This window comes from Mytilus trossulus, chromosome 1 (genome assembly GCF_036588685.1).
Source record: "Mytilus trossulus isolate FHL-02 chromosome 1, PNRI_Mtr1.1.1.hap1, whole genome shotgun sequence".
NCBI classification, from domain to species: domain Eukaryota; kingdom Metazoa; phylum Mollusca; class Bivalvia; order Mytilida; family Mytilidae; genus Mytilus; species Mytilus trossulus.
Genome location: NC_086373.1, coordinates 11,040,903 through 11,062,669, shown reverse-complemented (window position 1 = coordinate 11,062,669; position 21,767 = coordinate 11,040,903).

Sequence of the window (21,767 nt, the reverse complement as noted above, 5' to 3'; positions counted from 1 at the left end):
TTTTTTTTACTAAACATGAGGTTGCATTTCGTTCGTCCAAAACGATTTATTCAGTTTCCGGAGTTTTACAATGGTACTATCCACAAACGTTTTCCTAGGTTTTGTTGGACAACTGGTCCTCGATGCACCTCCAGATCGATAACTTCTGCCTCGGTACAGTCATGAATCAAAAGTTGTAAATTTCACGTACAAACTTAATTTAATTGGAATAAAACTGAGGCTGCAACTCCCTAAGATAAGCTGACTGCATCCCGGGCTTTTATGATTGATTATATATATATATCTATATCTATACTATTAAACGAGAAGACCTCATTTTGGGTGTCGCTTCTCTTCCTTCCACAATAAATCAATCATTATGCCTCTGTGTCCTATAGGTAACATGCATAGTCGCATTTGTCATCCTTTCTTATGATTATTCAGATTAAGTTATTTTGGGAGAAAAACGACAAAAAGGTGTCATACCACCAATTACTCCCTCAAATTTAGAACGTATGTGAAAGTAGGCCTACTCGGACAAAAAATAGTGCATTTGATGTCAGTTTTTACTTAAACTAACCGACAAATTGGCAGAAATGAAACTTTTGATGAAAGAGAAATATATTAAGACCATTTTGAGCTAAAATTTACTTGTTTATGAGTTTGCATTCAAAATTGAGGATTAATGCACTCCATAGTATACTAATTTAAGATTTCCAGAAAACCAGGGGTTATTTTTAGTGGTACCTCTATTCGGAACACCTTTTCTTTTTTATATGATTTTAAACACCTGTTGAAAATTGGCATGTAGAAAGCTGATACATGTAGGATTCAGGATAATTTTATACCTGGTTTCTATGAAGTTAAACTTAAGGTAAAATATTTAGAAAGCTATGAAAATTGTAAAATTTGGTTGAACAGATAGGGACTTTTAATTGGTGGTATGACACCAAAAGAGGTCCGGATATGATTCCGCAATCACACTGTCTTTTATTCATAGATAAGACTTCCGGTTTGAAACATGCACAAATACAACCAATCGTATGATAGATAACAAAAATGAAAAATAGATAAGTCAATCAGAGCGTTCTCCATATCAGGGTGTTTAGATCGCAAGAACCACAACTATTATACCTCCTTAGAGAGGATAATTATTATTCGCGTTCATCTACATGCAAACTACGATTATACTAATTTAATATATAGAGACTCTCTGTATTCTGACTACTGTTTTTTTAAAATGTTTACTATTTAAATAAGAATAAGTAAAACATGTAACACAAGTACAACCAATCGTAGAACGTTCTCCATATCATGGTGTTTAGATCGCAAGAATCAAAACTATAATACCTCCTTAGTCTTAGAGAGGACAAATATTTTTCGCGTTTATCTACATGTCAGTGGCGGATCCAGGAATTTTCATAAGTGGGGGCCCACTGACTGACCTAAGAGGGGGGCCGCGCCAGTCACGTTTCAGTGATTCCCTGTATAAGCAACCCATTTTTTTCCCAAAAAGGGGGGACCGGGCCCCCTCTAAATCCGCCTCTGCATGTAATCTACAATTATTCAATTTTAATATATAGAGACTCTGTATTTTGTCAGGGAATTTCTATGTTAGTATAAAAAGCAGTCCTGATTCTGTTTACTGTTTTCCTTGAACTGTTTACTATTTATAAAGTTCAGATCGACGTCCGGCCTCTAATCGACGTCCGGCCTCTAATCGACGTCCGGCCTCTAATCGACGTCCGTTCCTCAAATTGACGTCCAAATCTGAAGTCACATTCTCAAATCGACGTCCAATTATTTGATCCTCTATTTGATGTCCACTGTGCCGTCATGTATTTCCAAAACGACGTCCGATTGAGTGTAGTCTTCTCTAATCGATGTCCAATATCAATTAATAATAAAACAATAAATTGCTGCACTTATACTTATACATGTACTTGCATATTGATAAATGGCATGTGAGTATACGTTAATAAGAAACCAACGACAAAGAAAACAAAACCACATAATATATAGGGCAACACTCAGTCTTCAACAATGGTCAAAACAAAGAAGTAATGCAAACTGTTTTGAGAGAACCGGGGTAATATAATTTGGACTCTAAGATATTTTTCAACAAATGCGTTAGTTGAAGTAGACTGAAGTGAAACATATACAAAATAAATAGGCATTATGTTTTAATGTTATGCTGTTTCACCACTGTTCATGGTTAGGGGAGGGTTCAGCTCTCATAAAAATGTACAAACATGCCAAATACATTATTTGCCTGTATTCGAGTGGTTATCGTTGGTTTATATCTAGCATAATTGCTTTTCGAAATTCTTTTATTACAAGTTAGTTTTCAGTTTTGATTGTTTTACCTGTCGTGGCCTTTAATTTCCGTCTTACCACTGTTGAAGGCATATATATACGGTTGCCTATAGATATAGGAAGATGTGGCATGAATGTCAATGAGACAACTCTCCATCCAAGTCACAGTTTATAAAAGATAACAATTATAGGTCTATGTACGGTCTTAAACACGGAGCCTTGGCTAACACCGAACAGCAAGCTATAAAGATAAGGGGCTATATAAGTGCTTACATCCACTTCATTTGAACTCTGGAGTATAGTTTAGCAATCACGCCACGTGCACATCTCATTGTTTTTTTTTATAAACTCTTAAATTACACAAATATTGATAACCTGTAAAAACCGGTAAAACATTGGAATATATTTTATTTGTCACATGTACTATGTTTTGGTTGTAAAAATATTGATCTAGAACTGTCTTTACTACTCTTTCGGACAATCCAAATTCCAGTTTTGCTTTAAACTTTTTTGTCCCCATTTTGGCAGTTTTATTCATTTGTTTTAGAAGTATTTCTGTACAACACCTAAAATTTTCTCGGCATTTGGATCTTTCCATAGGTACATCAAAACGATCGTCGATGAGAGAAGCTAAAAATTGGACGTCGATTAGAGGAGCCAACAAATGGACGTCGATTAAAATGGAATACAATTAGCCGTCGATTTGGAATCTTATTTTATTGTGACGTCAGCATTGGACGTCGATTTGAGGATCGGACGTCGATTAGAGACGGGACGTCGATCTGAGTCTTACATATATATTAAAATAAGAAAAACATGCACAACTTGATCGAAAACTACCTCGACCAAAAACTTTTACCTGAAGTGGGACAGACGGACGAGACGGACGGATGACCGAACAAACGAACGCACGGATGCACAGACTAGAAACCATAATTATATTTGGCCATAATTGGGGCATACAAATTTATTGTTAAAAGGGAAAACAGTAATTTGGCAAAAATGAAAGTAAGGTAGAGATTAGAGGGAAGCAGGACCTTTTTCGGGGCGGTGGGATCGGGTGTTTTTAAGCTCGGGATTTGTAGATTGATCCTTACGGGATCTGGGAACATATTTTTCGATTTCGGGATTTGAATTTCTTTAAATTCTGCATCACGGGATTTCATGGTTTTTAGGCCGGGATTTTGGGATCAGGACCCCTCCAACATCCCCTCAAATTAGCCGTAGTCGGTATTAGTCATTTATACATGATTCAAATCCTACCATTGGCATGTTAATAAGGCTCTCAAAAAAAAAAAAGCACTGATGGATTGTCATAGAAGCACATTGTTTAGACTATCAGACTCTGGTCTATATATATAAGCAGTTACATTTCATGTTTGAAACGGTGCACATTTTTAATTTGATTTGACTTTTACCAAAAGCAAAGTAGTAGAATAATTATGGTCGTAGGCCAGAAACACGAATATAATTGATTTTAACAGAAAGGAACCAAATATCGAACTTTGGAAAAAGGGGGAGGGCTTTTGATTACTTTTATGTAATTCTTCATACATAATATCTTTTACAAAAAGTCATCCTACAACAGTTCACAAGCTGTATATGCCCGCGATTTCGCGGGTGTGTTCTAGTATATATAAAAATAAGATGTGATATGATTGCCAATGAGACATCTCTCCACAAGAGACCAAATGAAACAGAAATTAACAACTATAGGTTCATTTGTCGGTTTGTGGTTGCTTTAACGTCCCATCACTAACACAATAGAATAATCTTAATCCAGTCATTTTTTTTTATAACTGTATCATAATTTTGGAGTGCATATCAATTTTTAAGATAAATAAATACTTACAATTTTACGAATATGCAGACTGCTTGTTATCGTTTATTTCATATGATAAATTAGCACAGTCCGTACATGTAAATGAAAGTTTTTTTTTATAATTTGTACATCCTGTTCAATCTACTCCTTGTAAAGTTTTGAAATAAAATAAAAAAATATGTCAGCTTTTAAATATTATTTTCGTTTTTAAATTAATTTCATATTATATTTGACATTTGGACTCTGATTGAGTTTTTAATATTCAGTTGAATTAACCGTAAAATTTTAACTTACTATCTCCTATTTTGGTTTCAAATGAGAATCTGTAAATTAAAGATTTTACGTAAATATCTTAGTGTCTTTTCTTTAATACTATAATAATTTCTCTGTATTTGTACGTATACAGTTATATGTCCAACATGGAAACGCCTTAAGCTCGTTATAGCCATGAAATTGTCATTTTGTTATTTTCGTGAGTGGTATTTTGAAATTTTACAATATACTGAATTGAAATACGTAAATCGTTTTTTAAATGTTCAAAGACATGGAAATTGTATCTTTATCATCTTTTGCTAATTTGAAGTTTCGTATTTGCTTTTTTCGATAATAACAACTGCATGAAATGGATTTTCGTGGTAAATAAATCCTTTAGATCCCATAGAATTTAATCTAGTTACATATTGCATGGTCATGTTGTCAATGATGTATACAAATTATTTTGCCTTTTATTCAAAGGACAAACGAGGTTAAAGATGATACAGTAAAAACAGCAAAGTTCCTTTTATTGCGCTCCATTGTAACTACTTATATTCAGATATTATGACAATAGCATTTAAAATGTTATACATTATGTTTGTCCCGCTAATTTAAAACTTTGACACTCTTGCTTCAAGTGACTTATTGGAAAATTATTTAATGTAAAAGTAAACTCAATAACAGGTATTTATATATAATACTTAATTTTTTAACCTTTCCCACAGTTCACAAGTTGCAGTTGAAAGAACCTAGACAAAGTCATGCAAAATTTGGCGTTCTTGTAACGGTTATTATAATAGAAAAAGAAAGGACATGGGGATTATATCCAAGAAACAAAATCAGTACATACACAGGAAAAACAAACGTAAAGCAAACAAACAGCATTAATTTCCATTGCTGTTCTTCATCACAAAGTCACGTAATACTTTAAAAGAATATATGCATAATTAAAATAGTTATTTCATATATTTGTTTCTTAAACTGAGGTATAGTAATGTCATATGTAATATTCAGTCATGGATGGTGCGTTTAGTGGTACATAAAACACATAGACTAGACTGAGTGATTGTTGTCTGATATTAGAAATGTTGTTTTCATTGTTTTTTTTTTTAATTTCCCGTTAAAATTTAGACCGTCTACAAGATATCCGTATATACAATGTATGTTGAATCTATGAATACAGGTATTTCTGGTGATTTTCTTTTCACTTTTTCTTTGAATCCAATTTTGCGAATTGGTTTCAATTTGTTTGAATTCGTACCCAGTACGTTTAATTTTTGCCCGAAACGTCGATATGCCGAGCAGGTGCTTGTACCAATTAGCTTCTCTCTCATAATAGCAACGCAATTTAAAACACAAATACATCTAACAAAAAAATCGTACACATCAATAGAAAGCTATGAAACTTTGTAATTCTGACATTTCAACTTAACCCTTCCGTAGTCAGAATTTTAGCAATAACTAATACTTTAAAAATGTATTAAGTCCGAAACACTTTTCTTGATTTTCCTTTATGCAGTCACATTGCCATTATCGAACTACCGACTGCTTTGAAATGTCCAACATGTCCTCTGAGGAAATCACAGGCCGTGCTCAGTGTACAGATGAAAGTAAAGCCTGAAACCAACAATAACTAATTCAGTACGGTATAGTTGATTAATCAACATCAACTACAACTTAGCACGGTACAGATGACGGGCTGCTATTATAACTATTTCAGCACGGTAAATTTAATGAGCCAATGTCAATTTTTTCAGCATGGTACACGTGATAAATCAACATCAACTACCTCAGCACGTTTCATGTGATGGTTCAACGATAACTACTTTACCACGGTACAGGTGATAGGCTAACGTCATCTTTTTCACCACGGTACAGCTGATTAATCAACGTCAACTACATCAGCACGTTTCATGTGATAGTTTTACGTCAACTCCTTTTTAAAACACGGTACAGGTGATTGAACAACGTTAACAACTTCAACACGGTACAGGTAATTAAACGACGTCAACTACTTCAACACGTTCCAGGTGATGGGTCTACGTCAACTACCCCAGCACGTTTCAGGTGATTTTTCAACGTCAAATACCTCAGCACGTTTCAGGTGAAGGTTCAACGTCAACTTTTTCAGCACGGTACAGGTGATGGTTCAACGTCAACTACCTTAGCACGTTTCAGGTGATGGTTCAACATCAACTTTTTTCAGCATGGTACAGGTGATGAATCAACGTCAACTACCTCAGCACGTTTCAGGTGATGGTTCAACGTCAACGTTTTCAGCACGGTACATGTGATGGTTCAACGTCAACTACCCCAGCACGTTTCAGGTGATGGTTCAACGTCACTTCTTTAACACGTTACAGGTGATGAGTCAACGTCAACTACCTAAGCACGTTTCAGGTGATGGTCCAACGTCAACTACCTCGGCATGTTTTAGGTGATGGTTCAACGTCAACTACTTTAGCACGTTACAGGTGATGGTTCTACGTCAACTGCTTCAACACGGTACAGGTGATTGAACAACTTCAACTATCGTGAACACAAAAATTTATGAAATGTAACAGTTGATGAGAGTATAATACCGTTTAAAAGGCTAAGTCTATTTTCTTACAACATAATTGGCCCTGAGAGCACATAAACAAAGACAGATGTGGATGCTGGCAAATCACTAATTAACTACATTCGGTATATAGTTGATACAAGTATCTTGTCTTATAGGGAAGGATAAATCCTTCTTTGTAAAGGATCACTCTGATTCAAACAAAAAATTCTCTGAAACTGACATTATCACTTGATTTTTTGATTGACAATATATTTGTAACGTTTGGAGGAGGTGTTTTTCAACAGACTGTCGGCATTCCAATGAGAACCAATTGTGGCCCTCTACTTGCCGACTTTTTACTTTATTATCATAAGGCTAACTTCATACAGAAACCTCTTAGGAAGAAAGATGAGAAGTTAGCGATATTCTTTAACTCTACTTTCCGATATATAGATGATGTTCATTCACTAAATAATTCAAAATTTGGTGACTATGTTAAACGCATCTATCCCATCGAACTAGGGATAAAGGATACTACAGATACAGTTAAGTGGGCTTCATATCTTGACTTACATCTAGAAATTGACAATGAGGGTCGGTTGAAAACAAACCTTTACGACAAAGGATGATTTTTGCTTTCCAATTGTGAACTATCTCCATTTCTAAGCAACAACATTCCAGCGGCACCTGCATACGGTGTATATATCTCCCAGTTAGTACGATATTCCCGTGCTTGCATTTCCTTTCTTGATAGAGGGTTGCTGCCAACAAGGAAGCTTTTAAACCAAGAGTTCCAAATGGTGAAGTTGAAATCATCCCTTCGTAATTTTTACGGACGCCATCACGAGATGGTTGACCGTTATGGAATAACCGTTTCACAAATGATATCGGATATGTTCCTTACGTCGTAAATAAAATCCCCTTCCCGTTCATGAATGTGACCTACCGAATTAGACAATTTACAGGATTTGTTATAACATGAGCAACACGACGGGTGCCACATGTTGAGCAGGATCTGGTTACCCTTCCGGAGCACCTGAGATCATCCCTAGTTTTTGGTGGGGTTCGTGATGCTTATTTTTTTTAGTTTTATATGTTGTGTCATGTGTACTATTGTTTGTATGTTTGTTCTTTTCATTTAGCCATGGCGTTGTCAGTTTATTTTTTATTTATGAGTTTGACTGTTCCTCTGTTATCTTTAATAAACTTTGATAGATATTAACGCCAAGATAACACATCTGTAATAATGATGTAAAAATGTGCCACCGACAGAGAGGACAAATACACTATACAATGCCTTTACAAGCGAATGAATGTCAGCAGTCCATATGAATCTTATAATGATGCCTGTTTACATTAACTACTAGTACCTGAATGTATAACTAAACGTGAAAACACAAACATGATGCCGTTGGGCTGCAGCATGGAAGACAAAAAAAAAAACCCAACTGAATGTCCTGTCAACAATATACTTGATTTTGCTCTTCCAATACTGCCTCAGTTGACAATGGTTAATGCAGGTTGAAGTTACCTGTGGCAAATCTGCGTCTTTTCCAAGACTAACGCTGATAACTATCAAGATGAAGGGTATTCACCGCGCTGCCTATGCCACTCAGTATTACTGTTACAACCACACATATTTAAATAGAGTTTCATTTTGAATGGAATATTGACACTAGGCTACACTTTTACATTGTAGCTTATTTATATATTTTAAATTTGTCAATAATTCATCTGATCTGGTAACCAATTCATAAGCCAGTGTCCCTGTGACGATATACTATTTACTGTTATACCTTGTCTTGTATATTGCTTAGATGCTATTTTGAGTTCATTGTGTGCGTCTGAAAAAGGATTTCTTGTTCACGTATTCGAATTCTTATGAAGAGTTATTTTGATTGTTTCTGAGTAAGTTGGAGTTGTCTCTCTTCGTTAACTGTAGAATATAAACACTGGTAAATGACAGATATTACAACCTTTATAAGTTCGGATTCAATTATATTGCACTGAAACTTTAATAACATGCTGTAGACAATTTAGATGGCGTTTGTTTGAAGTAAAATCAGTCAATATGCAGCACAGAGACACGCACAGTTTTCCGTACACACAATTTTGCGTTTGCACTTTGCAAAACGAATTTCAGTGAGAAATTTTAACAAAACTTAACATTAAAAATGTAAAGGAATGTATCAGTCTATAACATAGCTCTGATTCCGTACCCGGGTTTCGGCTATTTTACTTGTTTATTATTATTATAATTCGGTGTAAACACACTAATTGAATTTTCTTGGAAATTAAAAATGTATTTTTTTTTGTGAAAGCGTACTAAGATCATAAAGGGTACGTGTAAAAAGAATAGCCAAAAATGATTTGAGTTTAGATTCGCGTTTTAGAGTTGACATCTTAGTTTCATTACTTTCACATATACACTATATACACTGAAAATTCATATCAAGTTGTAAATAAACTCATCATAGATACCAGGATAAAATTGTATATTCACTCCAGACGCGTTTTGTCTACAAAAGACTCATCAGTGACGCTCGAATAAAAAAATGTTAAATGGCCAAATGAAGTACGAAGTTGAAGAGCATTGAGGACCTTAAATCCTAAAAGTTTTGCCAAATACAGCTAAAGTAATCTATTCCTGAGGTAGAAAAAGCCTTAGTATTTCAAAAATTCTAAATTTTGTTAACAATAAATTTGTATTATGAACATATCAATGATAACCCAAGTCAACACAGAAGTGCGGACTAACGGGCTGGTTATGTAATTATTCTAAACATGTCGGAGCAGAGCTGTTGCTATTGGGCTAGCCGCTTCCTTGTGGACTGATAATCATTCTACGGAAGTATTATAATGTGTGATACAAGTACTATTTTGGTAATTTTGTCGGTTAAAACACTTCGTTTAAGTTGTTTAACTTAAGATGCATTTTAAAAAATTGAAATAGAAAATAAATGAAACTGATTTCCTGTAAAATCAATCCGTCTTAAATTGTTACAATTTGTCAACCAATATATACAATAATCTTATTTCCTTAAAAAGGCACTGATGATTAATGAATTCGCTGTAAATTATAAAAGGCTATATACGTATACTTTTTTGTCAATTTGCTCAGTTATGATTAGTGTGTTTATGTAATCCAGTGTCTGTCATTCGTTGATTTTCAAAATATTTTTTTCATAAAATGTGACGAAGCCTGACAAAATGGACCTAGATGTGGTAAATTGTAATTTTTACTTTGCCGTGTTTAGTCCAAATCATCCAAACAGCCTTAACTATGTGGGTAGTATTGTTAAGCATTATATAGCTTACTATACGATTTAGGTTTTGTAATTATTGAAGGTTGTACTGTGATCAGAAGTTGTTCTATTGTTTTTGTCTTTCGGTGGGCAGTAAGTGTTTAGTGGTTGTAAAATATTAATCCTATATTGAAAACTTCTCAATGCTGACTATAGGAATGACTATTCGCGCGTTTGCCAATGCCATTTATTAAAATCAAGGTCCCCGAGAGACCTCCAAATAAATGTACACAAATTGGGTTGTATAGTGAGGCTTTTGTCAAGCATGTCACATTTTGTTAATAAAAGACAGAAGATATACCTTTAGAAATAATAAGGTATTCGTTCATAAGTTTTTTCTTGTTTGACCTATTTTACATGTACATCTGTTGTTTTTTGTGACTTTAATAGCTAGCTGTGTGGTGCGGGTTTTGCTCATTGTTGGAAAAGATCGTACGGTTACCTATATTTGTTAACTTCCTCGTCATACGGTCGTAGGCGAAGAGTTGTCTCATTTGCAATCATACCATATCCTCTTATTTTTACATTCAGTGTATTCTAATCTAAATATGTGCTTATTTTTGAAAAAAAAAATAGTTCACCATAATTAGACTGAGAAAGTGTTCGCAAAACAATACCTTGAAGCAGGCCAAGCCTTTTGTTGTTTTATTTGGGTTTTCGATTTAACGGCTGCATTAAATGAAGAAATGAATAGGAATTGCAACAGAGAAGACCTTTATTCAAAATAATTATGATTGAGGGAGACCCAGATACAGTGAAATAAACTTTGCTCATTAGCGAAGGATGTACGGTGACTTCTATGGCACTTTATTTCAGGTGAGGACTCAGAGTTGTCACATCCTCGTATTCTTGTATCTTTTTAGTTGGAGGGTCAAGAAATGTTTGTATGCCTGGTGAGTTGTCTCATGTTGTAATCATATCATATTTTCTAATTTTAATGATCAGCGACACATTAAAACTAAAAAGACTAAATGAGCTTGGGCATCATGTAAGCACAATATAATTATTCGGCTATCATTCAAATTTTAATTTCAAACTAAAATGCTGCGTCGTTAGTAATCCAGGTACGGTTTTGTATACTGTTGTTTGCTTTTCCCCTCTTTTTGCCCTGTCGGTGTCTTTCTGACTTATAATCAGTTTGATTGGATTACCTTGTGGTATCTTACGCCTCTCTTTTAACGTTGTGTAGTATCATTTTTTGAAATGGTGCATTTTCGTCCGAACGGGAAATTTCAATTAATGTTCGACGGTATTTCAGAAGAGGTAGTGCCAATCAAATTTCACAGATGTTTATCACACAAGGGCAATTTTCCTGCTTTCATATCAAAGGAGTAGGTCCGGTAAGACCCCTTTTTGGCCCCAAAATATAACAGTTTTACAAAATTGATAAAATGTAAACTTTTAGTTATTTATTGGACAGTTGAATGCTTCTGCTACATAAATATGTGCTGTTTTTAACAATACAATGCACATATATCGGGTTGTAACACCATTAAGTCATGCTAAATTACTGAATCATCAAAATTCTATCATTTTAGTTAAATTTTAGACGGTTTCCGTGTAAAACGAAAGTGGCCGCATTCGTGTTCATCCTTAATATTGAAATGTAGGTTGTATTTTATGATAATACATAACATATATAAAGGTTGTGGATGAACACGGATGCGGCCACTTTCATTTTTGACAAAAACCATCTGAAAAGTGACGTTTTTTGGCATATTTGAGAGATTTTTCATAATTGAGCTTAAATCGGATTGTTTTTAATGACTAAATCAGTTAAAATCTTTCACAAAACTAATTGAATCAAGTGAAATAGACACTTAAGTGTTTAAAAAGTGGTCAAAATCTTTCGTCAGCTGAAACTGAAATTTGAGGCCAAAATGAGTCCTTACCGGACCTACTCCTTTCTAAAATTACTTCAGATGTTGATCTTTTGAATGAAACACGTACTTTTTTTAAAACAATTCTTTAATTGCCCCATTAACAAAAAATAGCAATAACGACCTTATAAATCAAAATTGAATTACTAATACTGAGTTTGCACTAAAACTACTGATATTAGAGTAATATAACTATATTTGTTTTTCATTGTTTTCATAAATGATTGTTTATTGATACACCCAATTTGTCGTTTGAACAATAAAACGACATTCTCTTAAAGTAGAACCCAATTGATGAACAGGAAAAGGGATAAGTTGATTTATCAATCATGGTATTCATCCTTATTTGACTTTTCAAATATCAACAATTCGAGGGAAGGTCAAGTATCGGAAATTAAATTGACTTCAATAGAGCACAATGTTTCCTGGATTTCAGCGTAGAACTTCTTCTTCTGTATATTTTATATCTATATGTGTCTCTAACCCGGTTAGGGACCACATCAAAAGTTAAATGTAGGACACAAAACTTAATTCACATAGTTTTTTTAATGATCCCCTAAGCACGTCTTTCTCAATTCGGGGTTCGAGCGACTGTTGTATGACTCATTTCATCCTGTTATTATTGAGAATTGTGTGTTGGTTGCAGATTTTGTAGTCGCTTTTGAATTTAACTAAAAGTCTGCTAGACACATACACGTGTCAAATTATGATCAGTCAAATTGGATTTATCTTACGAAATAAACCACTACAAAGTGATTTGGCATAAATAAACTCCCATATATAGCAGTTCAACATATTTACAATTCATAAAGAAAGTTACACATTTTATAGAACAATTTTTCATTAGGGAGCTACCATTTGATTTTAAGGGGATGAGGGATGAAATTTCGGAAAAAAGGCAGGACAGGATGACATTTGTGTAAAAAATGTCAGAATAATCTTATAAAAAAATCAAGACCGATGAGAGCAGAAAATGATATGAAGAATAGAGATAGCTCCCTTACTCGAGACTAAAAACTATAACAATTTGGCAATCTCTCACTAAACGAGACTTTACATATATACAGGCATTCGCTCATCATTTCTGAAACCACACTATAGAATAAATCAAGGAACCACTGTCCATAAGGTCAATAAGCCTAAAACACTACAAAACTATTTAAACTCGATCATTTAGTACTTGTATTGTTTGGCCGCACATCTTTTTTGTGTGGCATCCATTTGTCTGCTGGTGGTTTTGCTGTTTTTTGTTTCGCTTCAATAAATTTGGCGTATCCTGGTGGTAGGTAAGTAGTAGAAAGTTTCTTCTCAGGAACAATACTAGTATTTGTTAATCGTGACTTCTTATTGGATTTAAGATTTCCATGAATAGTTTTGGTTGTCTGAAAAAAAAATCAATAGTCTCACGTATCACTTTTTCGGTTGTCAAGAACAGTGATTTTGATAGTTATCACTTATATGTAAATAGCTTACTTGCCATTTGTTATGATTTCTTTATACTCAATCCGTCGGATGTGTACTGATTGATATTTAAGTTTTGTACAACTGCATTGCTTCATTAGTTGTTATCATCTTTGAACTAGCTAACAGAGGCTGCGAGTACTCTCAAATCGGTACTGCATGGGCATTTTTAAATTGTTTTTATTTTCTCAATGTTAACAATTTGAGTTTAGTACTTTCAAATGGATGGTTTACGGTTTGTTATAATGTTTTGCTGTTACTCCACTGTCTAGCTATATATTGGGTTATTACTCAAATGGTCGATTTGAATTGTTTCACATTTTCTTATGCCGAGCCTTTTTTTAAAATCAAGAAACGATTCCGGTCTCTGAATAAAAAGTTAAGGTTCTTTGGCATTTCAGATGTATGGTTCGTTGTGTAATTACGATTCATGTGTTATGATTGATTGTTGGTTGTTCAATGTCCAGTGGCAAATATTGCATTCATGTTGCGGACAGAAAAAAAATTACCAATACATGTAATGTTTAATTCCAGTAATAGAGGCGAGAAGAATGATGGACGGGACATTTGTTGCTGCCACTGAATAATGAGTTTATTGGATAGGGATAGAAATTTGGCAATGCAACAGGCGAGATAAGTTGCATGGGTTCTTACCATGCCTAGAGCGTAGCACACTCTCACTATACGAGGATTTGCATTAAACGTCCCAATTCTAAGTAGATATTGTTACGAGTTTAAAATATACATTCCGCACAATCAAGCACTTTTGCAGGTTATTAATGTCAAACGATAGAAATAATGACCATTTTTCTATTCCCAGTTACCCTTGGGCTTGGTACTATGAGGATGCAAATCGCGTCCAACAGATAAATTCACAAGTCTAGTACTGTTTTAATGAATTGTTACCTTATTCTTCATGGTCGCCATATTGTTAGTCCTATTCGAGGGGTCATTATGTATTCGGTTGTCACGTCGACTCCAAAAGCTACCTTTATCTTTATTAGATCTCATATGCCAACACCTGAATTCAATATGTGAAAAAAATAAGAAAATAATGTTGACATCTGTATTTGAGGATTGAGCAATTTTTTTGTGATTTTTTTTAAGACTCTCATACACCACCTAGCAAACCAATTACTGTATATATAGATTCAATATTATTTGTCGGTACACATATTATATATTGTATTTTCAATATATTCTGCATAAAAATCTATATAAAAAGTAAGCAGTTTGTTATACACTAAATCGCAGGGATCACGTTTACAAACAAAATGCACGAACATTATTAAGCAACATTTGATAGTGGCTAAATATCTAAAAATATCAGCAATATTGTCGTCGACTGGTGCTATTTTTGTTGTTGATTTTAGAAGGGGAGTTCTTATGGTTGATACATGTTTGCAACTGAAAGTTTGGGACATACAAAAGTTATCAATTTTTATCTAACTTTTACTCTAGTTTGGGATGTATAAATACACAAAGGTTTTTTAAATGATCCTCTTTGGCATGTTGAAAGATCTGAATGATATTTGAATCTGTAAAACTAATGACAGAATTGGATATATTTACCCCAGAATTGGATATATTTACCCCAGACATTTGAGGCAACATGCTAACATACAGCACAGAAATAACAAGGCCGCACACACGCCAACTGCTCCAAGAATAATCAACAACCATAAAGGAACTGAAAGATAAATAATATTCTATATCATGATAAATAAAGTTTTTAAATTATGTTTTAATCTGAGAACAAGTTAAGATATCTTTAAACAAACAACATTTACTTGTACCATTTTACTTCGCTTACTTGTTTATGTTCATAGCTCTATGTGTTCTTAGACGTCTTAAAAGAGATAGATTATAATACTTATTCCTTGTAACAAGACCAGTACTTGGAATAAAAATGCATCCTGACATCAATCGACTTTTAAAGAATCTATCATACAGATATCTGTTAAAAATGAAGAAATCTGTTGTAAGACAATGTTATTTATAGCCAGAAAAAGTCTGTTAAGAGTACAATGTTATCGATAGCCAGACGGAACAATGTTATCGATAGCCAGAATAAGTCTATTAAGAGGACAACGATGGTATCGATAGCCAGAAGGAATATTAAAAGCTCGATGGTATCGATCGCTAGAAGAAGTCTTTAAAGAGGACGGTGTTATTAATAGCCAGAAGAAGTCCATGAATAGGACGATGTTATCGATAGCCATAAGAGGTATATCAAGGGGACAATGTTACCTTAGCCAGAAGAAGTCTATTTATAGGATGATTTTATCGATAGTCAGCAGAAGTCAATTAGAAGGACGATGTCATCAATTGTTTGAAGAAGTCTATTTAGAGGATGATGTTTTCGATAGCCAGAAGAAGTGTTTTTAGAGGACGATATTATCGATAGACAGAAGACTGTTAAGAAGACAGTGTTATTGAAAACCAGAAGAAGTCTTTTTAGAGGACGATTTTTATCGATAACCAGAAAAAGACTGTTAAGAGGACGATGTTATCGACAACCAGAAAAAAGTCTATTTAGAGTTTAGAGGACGATATTATCGATAGCCAGAAGAAGTCTATTAAGAGGACGATGATATGGATACCCATAAGAAGTCTTTTCAGAGGAGGATTTTATCGATAGTCAGAAGAAGTGTATTAAGAGGACGATGGTATTGATAGTCAGAAGGAATAATAAGAGGACGAAGGTATTGTTAGCCAGAATAATTCTATTAAGAGGACGATGTTATCGATAGCCAGAATAAGACTGTTAAGAGGACCATGTTATAGATAGCCAGAAGAAGTCTAATTTGAAGACGATGTTATCGAAAACCAGAAGAAGTCTATTTAGAGGACGATATTACAGATAACTAGAAAACTATTAAGAGGAAGATGGTATCGAAAACCAGAAGAAGTTTTTATTAGAGGACAATATTATCGACAGCCAGTTGTATATTATCGATAGCTAGAAAAAGTATACTAAGAGGACGATGATATCGAAAACCAGGAGAAGTCTTTTCAGAGGAGGATTTTATCGATAGTCTGAAGAAGTGTATTAAGAGGACGATGTTATAGATAGCCAAAAGAATTCTAATTTGAAGACGATGTTATCGAAAACCAGAAGAAGTCTATTTAGAGGACGATATTATCGATAGCGATAGCTAGAAGTAGTTTATTAAGACGACGATGATATTAAAAACTAGAATAATTCTATTAAGAGGACGATGTTATAGATAGCCAGAAGAATTCTAATATTTGAAGACGATGTTATCGAAAACCAGAAGAAGTCTATTTAGAGGACGATATTACAGACAGCTAGAAAACTATTAAGAGGACGATGGTATCGAAAACCAGAAGAAGTTTTTATTAGAGGACAATATTATCGACAGCCAGTTGTATATTATCGATAGCTAGGAAAAGTATAATAAGAGGACGATGATATCGAAAACCAGAAGAAGTCTTTTCAGAGGAGGATTTTATCGATAGTCAGAAGAAGTGTAATGAGAGGACGATGTTATAGATAGCCAAAAGAATTCTAATTTGAAGACGATGTTATCGAAAACCAGAAGAAGTCTATTTAGAGGACGATATTATCGATAGCTAGAAGTAGTCTATTAAGACGACGATGATATTAAAAACTAGAAGAAGTATATTAAGAGGACGATATTATCGATAGCCAGAAGAAGACAGTTAAGAGGACTATGTTATCGAAAACCAGAAGTCTATTTAGAGGACGATAGTATAGATAGTCAGAAGGAACTTTTAAGAGGACGATATTATCGATAGCAAAAAGAATTCTATTAAGAGGACAATGTCATCGATAGCCAGAAAGGGTCTATTAAGAGGACGATGTCACCTATAGCTGGAAGAAGACTCAAGAGGATGATGTCATCGATAACCGGTAGAAGTCTATTTAAAGGACGATAGTATCGATAGCCAAAAGAAGTCTCTTCAGAGATAGATTGTATCGATAGCTAGAAGAAGTGTATTAAGAGGTCGATGTTATTGATAGCAAGCAGAAGTTTGTTAAGAGGATGATGTTATCGATAGCCAGAAGAATGCATCACTTACCAGACTGAATATGGTTGTTAATTTCCGGTTTGTTGTTAATTGTATTAGGTTTGATGGCAATCCCTATAGGTTTGGTAACAGTTGTTGTGCGTTCGGTAACAATTTTTGTAGTTTTTGTTACAATTCCTATAGGTTGTATGTTTTGTGATTTGCAAATTGGTAAGTTGCCTCTCCAAGCCCCATTGAAACATATAAGGTCATTTGTACTTCCCGCCAAAACATATCCCAAGTAACACTTGTATATCGCTTGGAAACGTTTAATCTCAACATTTGCTGCATTAACAAAGGGCGGGGCACCGCATGCATTACTTAATATGCCGAAGAGTAGTGTCGTCAAAGTTGTGGAAGTCTGGCTTACTGAAGACGGCAGAGAGTCTGTTGTAGAATTCTGACTTCCTGAATAAGGCGGATAGTCGGTTGTTGAATCCTGACTACCTGTATCAGGCAGAAAGTCGGTTGTGGAGTCCTGACTACCTGTATTAGTAAGAAAGTCTGTTGTGGAGTCCTGACTACCTGTATCAGGCAGAAAGTCGGTTGTGGAGTCCTGACTACCTGTATTAGGCAGAAAGTCGGTTGTTGAATCCTGACTTCCTGTATCAGGTAGAAAGTCGGTTGTGGAGTCCTGACTACCTGTATCAGGTAGAAAGTCGGTTGTGGAGTCCTGACTACCTGTATCAGGTAGAAAGTCGGTTGTGGAGTCCTGACTACCTGTATCAGGCAGAAAGTCGGTTGTGTAGTCCTGACTACCTGTATAAGGCAGAGAGTCGGTTGTTGAATCCTGACCACCCGAATAAGGCAGAGAGTCGGTTGTTGAATCCTGACTACCTGTATAAGGTGGATAGTCTGTTGTGGAATTCTGACTACCTGTAAAAGGCACGGAGTTTGTTTTGGAATTCTGACTACCTGTACTAGGCAGAGAGTCTGTTGTGGAATCCTGACTACCTGTACTAGGCAGAGAGTCGGTTGTGGAATTCTGACTACCTGTACCAGACAGAGAGTCGGTTGTGGAATTCCGACTACCTGTATGAGGCGGATAGTTTGTTGTGGAATTCTGACTACCTATATAAGGCAGATTGTTTTTAGTGGAATTCTGGCTTCCTGAATAAGGCAGATAGATTGTTGTGGAATTGATCAACATTAGCAACGTCGTCATTCTGTTTTAGAAAGAAATAGAATTTCAGTTAATATATCAATTACCTGTCGATGGGGATCTTTCTATGTCTTGATTTGGACAATGGTAGTTTTATTTCGTTGGACACTTAAATTCGTTGATAAAGTCATCCACGAAAACCACGAAAATTGGTACCCCACGAATAAAAGTACTTTCACAGTATGTAATAGTTTATATAGAAAACACAGTCATATGTTATATTATTATATGTTTATGTTACAAAAGAAGTTTGTGAGTTCAATATATAAAATTTGGCTCGAGAACACAGTTATTTTGAAGGGCATTTCCATTAGACAATAAATTCAAATTAACAAAATCGCACCTGCTCTATCTCAAAAAGATTTTTTATAGTGTAGTGTACTACTATTGGGACAAATAATATTAAAATTATAGAAACTTTTATTAGCTCTAACTTAAAATATTTACAATTCTGTGATAAGCCTCGGTCACACTTTATCGAATAGCACGAACAGACGGCTAACGGATAAAAATAAAAGTTGTCCGTTGACAAAATTGTTATTTGTTGGGAGTCCGTTGATGTACTAACCGAATAAAACGGACGTGTAACGGATGCCTAACGGACACACACCGGATATGCAACGTACGAGAAACGGAAACGTACAGGACAGAACGGATGTCGAACGTACATCCAACGGACGAGTACCGCTTAAATCGGACACCTAACGGAAGCGTACAGGATAAAACGGACGAACAATATATACGGAAAAATTAATGGCGACAATAATAATACATGTAAATCGCATAAATATTCAAAATGTTTAGGTGTAACTGGTTTTGGTTTATTCTTCAAAATACCGGAAAAAGTCAGTGTCTGACCTAAATAAGAGCTGCTTGATTGTGAAGAACCGCCCTTACTCTAAGGTCGATTATGAATAATAAGAATTCGTGAACTTTAAAAAATCTGACATTCCAATAATTGGCGTTTCTGACGCTAAATTTTCAATTGGCATTTATCCGTTTCAGATCCGTTCATCATCCGTTTTATCTGTCATACGTCCGGTAGCAGTCCGTTGGTGAATTTATCCTCCAGACCTCCAACGGATGTAAACCGGACATGAAATGGATACAAAACGGAAAAGAAAACGGGCGAGTACCGTACAAAAGGGACACCTAACGTCCGTTCAACGGACATTTTATCCGTTGGACGTCCGTTCAAAGTTTTGAACATGCTCAAAATTTTCCCCCGAACAGAACAGACATCGACGGATAAAACGTACGCATAACGGACATGTAACGGATATGGACGGACGGATAACGGATAACAACGGACGGATAACGGATATGGACGGACGGAAAACGGATAACAACGGACGGATAACGGATAACAACGGATTAAAAAAAGTTATCCATTAGGCGTCCGTTCGAGCTATCCGGTAAGGTGTGACCGAGGCTTAACGTAAAGATTTAGCACCCATATATTTTCAACATGTAATTCCATCCGCTTACTTTATATTTCATGCATTAAGCATCAAGAAATAAATTGGGAAAGTGTATCCAAAAATGTAATACACTGTTCAACTAGGGACTATATTCATGACAACGAAAACTAAAGAACGATAAGTGTGTCCTTGAACTTCAAATAAACGTCCGACTGTAAATTAACGACTGAAATTTGTTTAAACGAAAGAAGAGTTGCCACAGAGGAAAAAAATAACCGAAAGTCACTAATGAGTCTTCAAAACAGTGACAAAACCCCGCAGTACAGTGATTTTGAATGTCATACTAAACATTCAAATGAACTGAAAATCATACAAGACTAACAAAGGCCTGTAAAAGCTTCTTATTGGGACAGGCACAAAAATGCGGCGAAACATGTTTTGTGAGATATCAACCCTCCCCTATACTTCTAGCAAATGTAAAAAAATACCAACCACAAACAGAAATCTAATTAGATTGAAACTCAGTTGAAAAGAAGTCCGAGTCTAATTTCAGAATACGTAACAAAAGATAGTAAGCAAAATGACAATAAAACAAAATAATAACAAAGGAAAACTAGTAGTAACTGTTACTAATATGCCAGTTTCAGACCTCAATTAAGACAATTGAAAGGTTATGTCTCCATCATATGAAGATCAAGCACGGTATCTCCTTATATTAATAGGGGTCTAGGGAACATGTACTTACACACAGTGTTTAACAACATTACAACACATTTCCTTTGACGGTTAATTAACTTTTTTTTATAATTGTACTTCAATTAAACAGCAGCCCAACGACACAAGCTGTTTGGACCATGCGTAAGTCGTTGTAATTTGTCTTTATATGTCTGTTTTTCGGAGAAGTCTGGCAGTTGATATGGTGTGTTGAACTGTACCGTATCTTATACGGTTCCTGGTAATACTTTTTTTATGTATAAATATAAGACATTACATACAGTACCGCATCTTATACGGTTCCTGGTAATATTATTTTTATGTATAAATGTAAGACATTGCATACAGTACCGCATCTTATATGGTTCCTGGCAATACCTTTTTTTATGTATAGATATAAGACATTGCATACAGTACCGCATCTTATTCGGTTCCTGGTAATATCTTTTTTTTTATGTATAGATATAAGACATTGCATACAGTACCGCATCTTATACGGTTCCTGGTAATATCTTTTTTTTTATGTATAAATATAAGACATTGCCTACTTACTTCATTGTCTTCTATGTCTGGTATATTTATAAAGTTGTATATCCTTATGACTGTAATGGTTTATTCTAAAAGTAAATATCAAAAAGAAGAAGTGGTATGATTGTCAATGAGACAACTCTCCTGTTTTCTTATAAAATGGCAATTCAAATGTCAGATACGATAAGTGATAGTCATGTTTGCAGATAATTGGTTAGTTGTTTCACATTAACTTTGTGCATTTCGAACTATCTTGGAAACTATTGGCTATCAAGACAAGTTCTCTAAGACTCGGGAACTATAATATCAACTATTATTATGTTTTT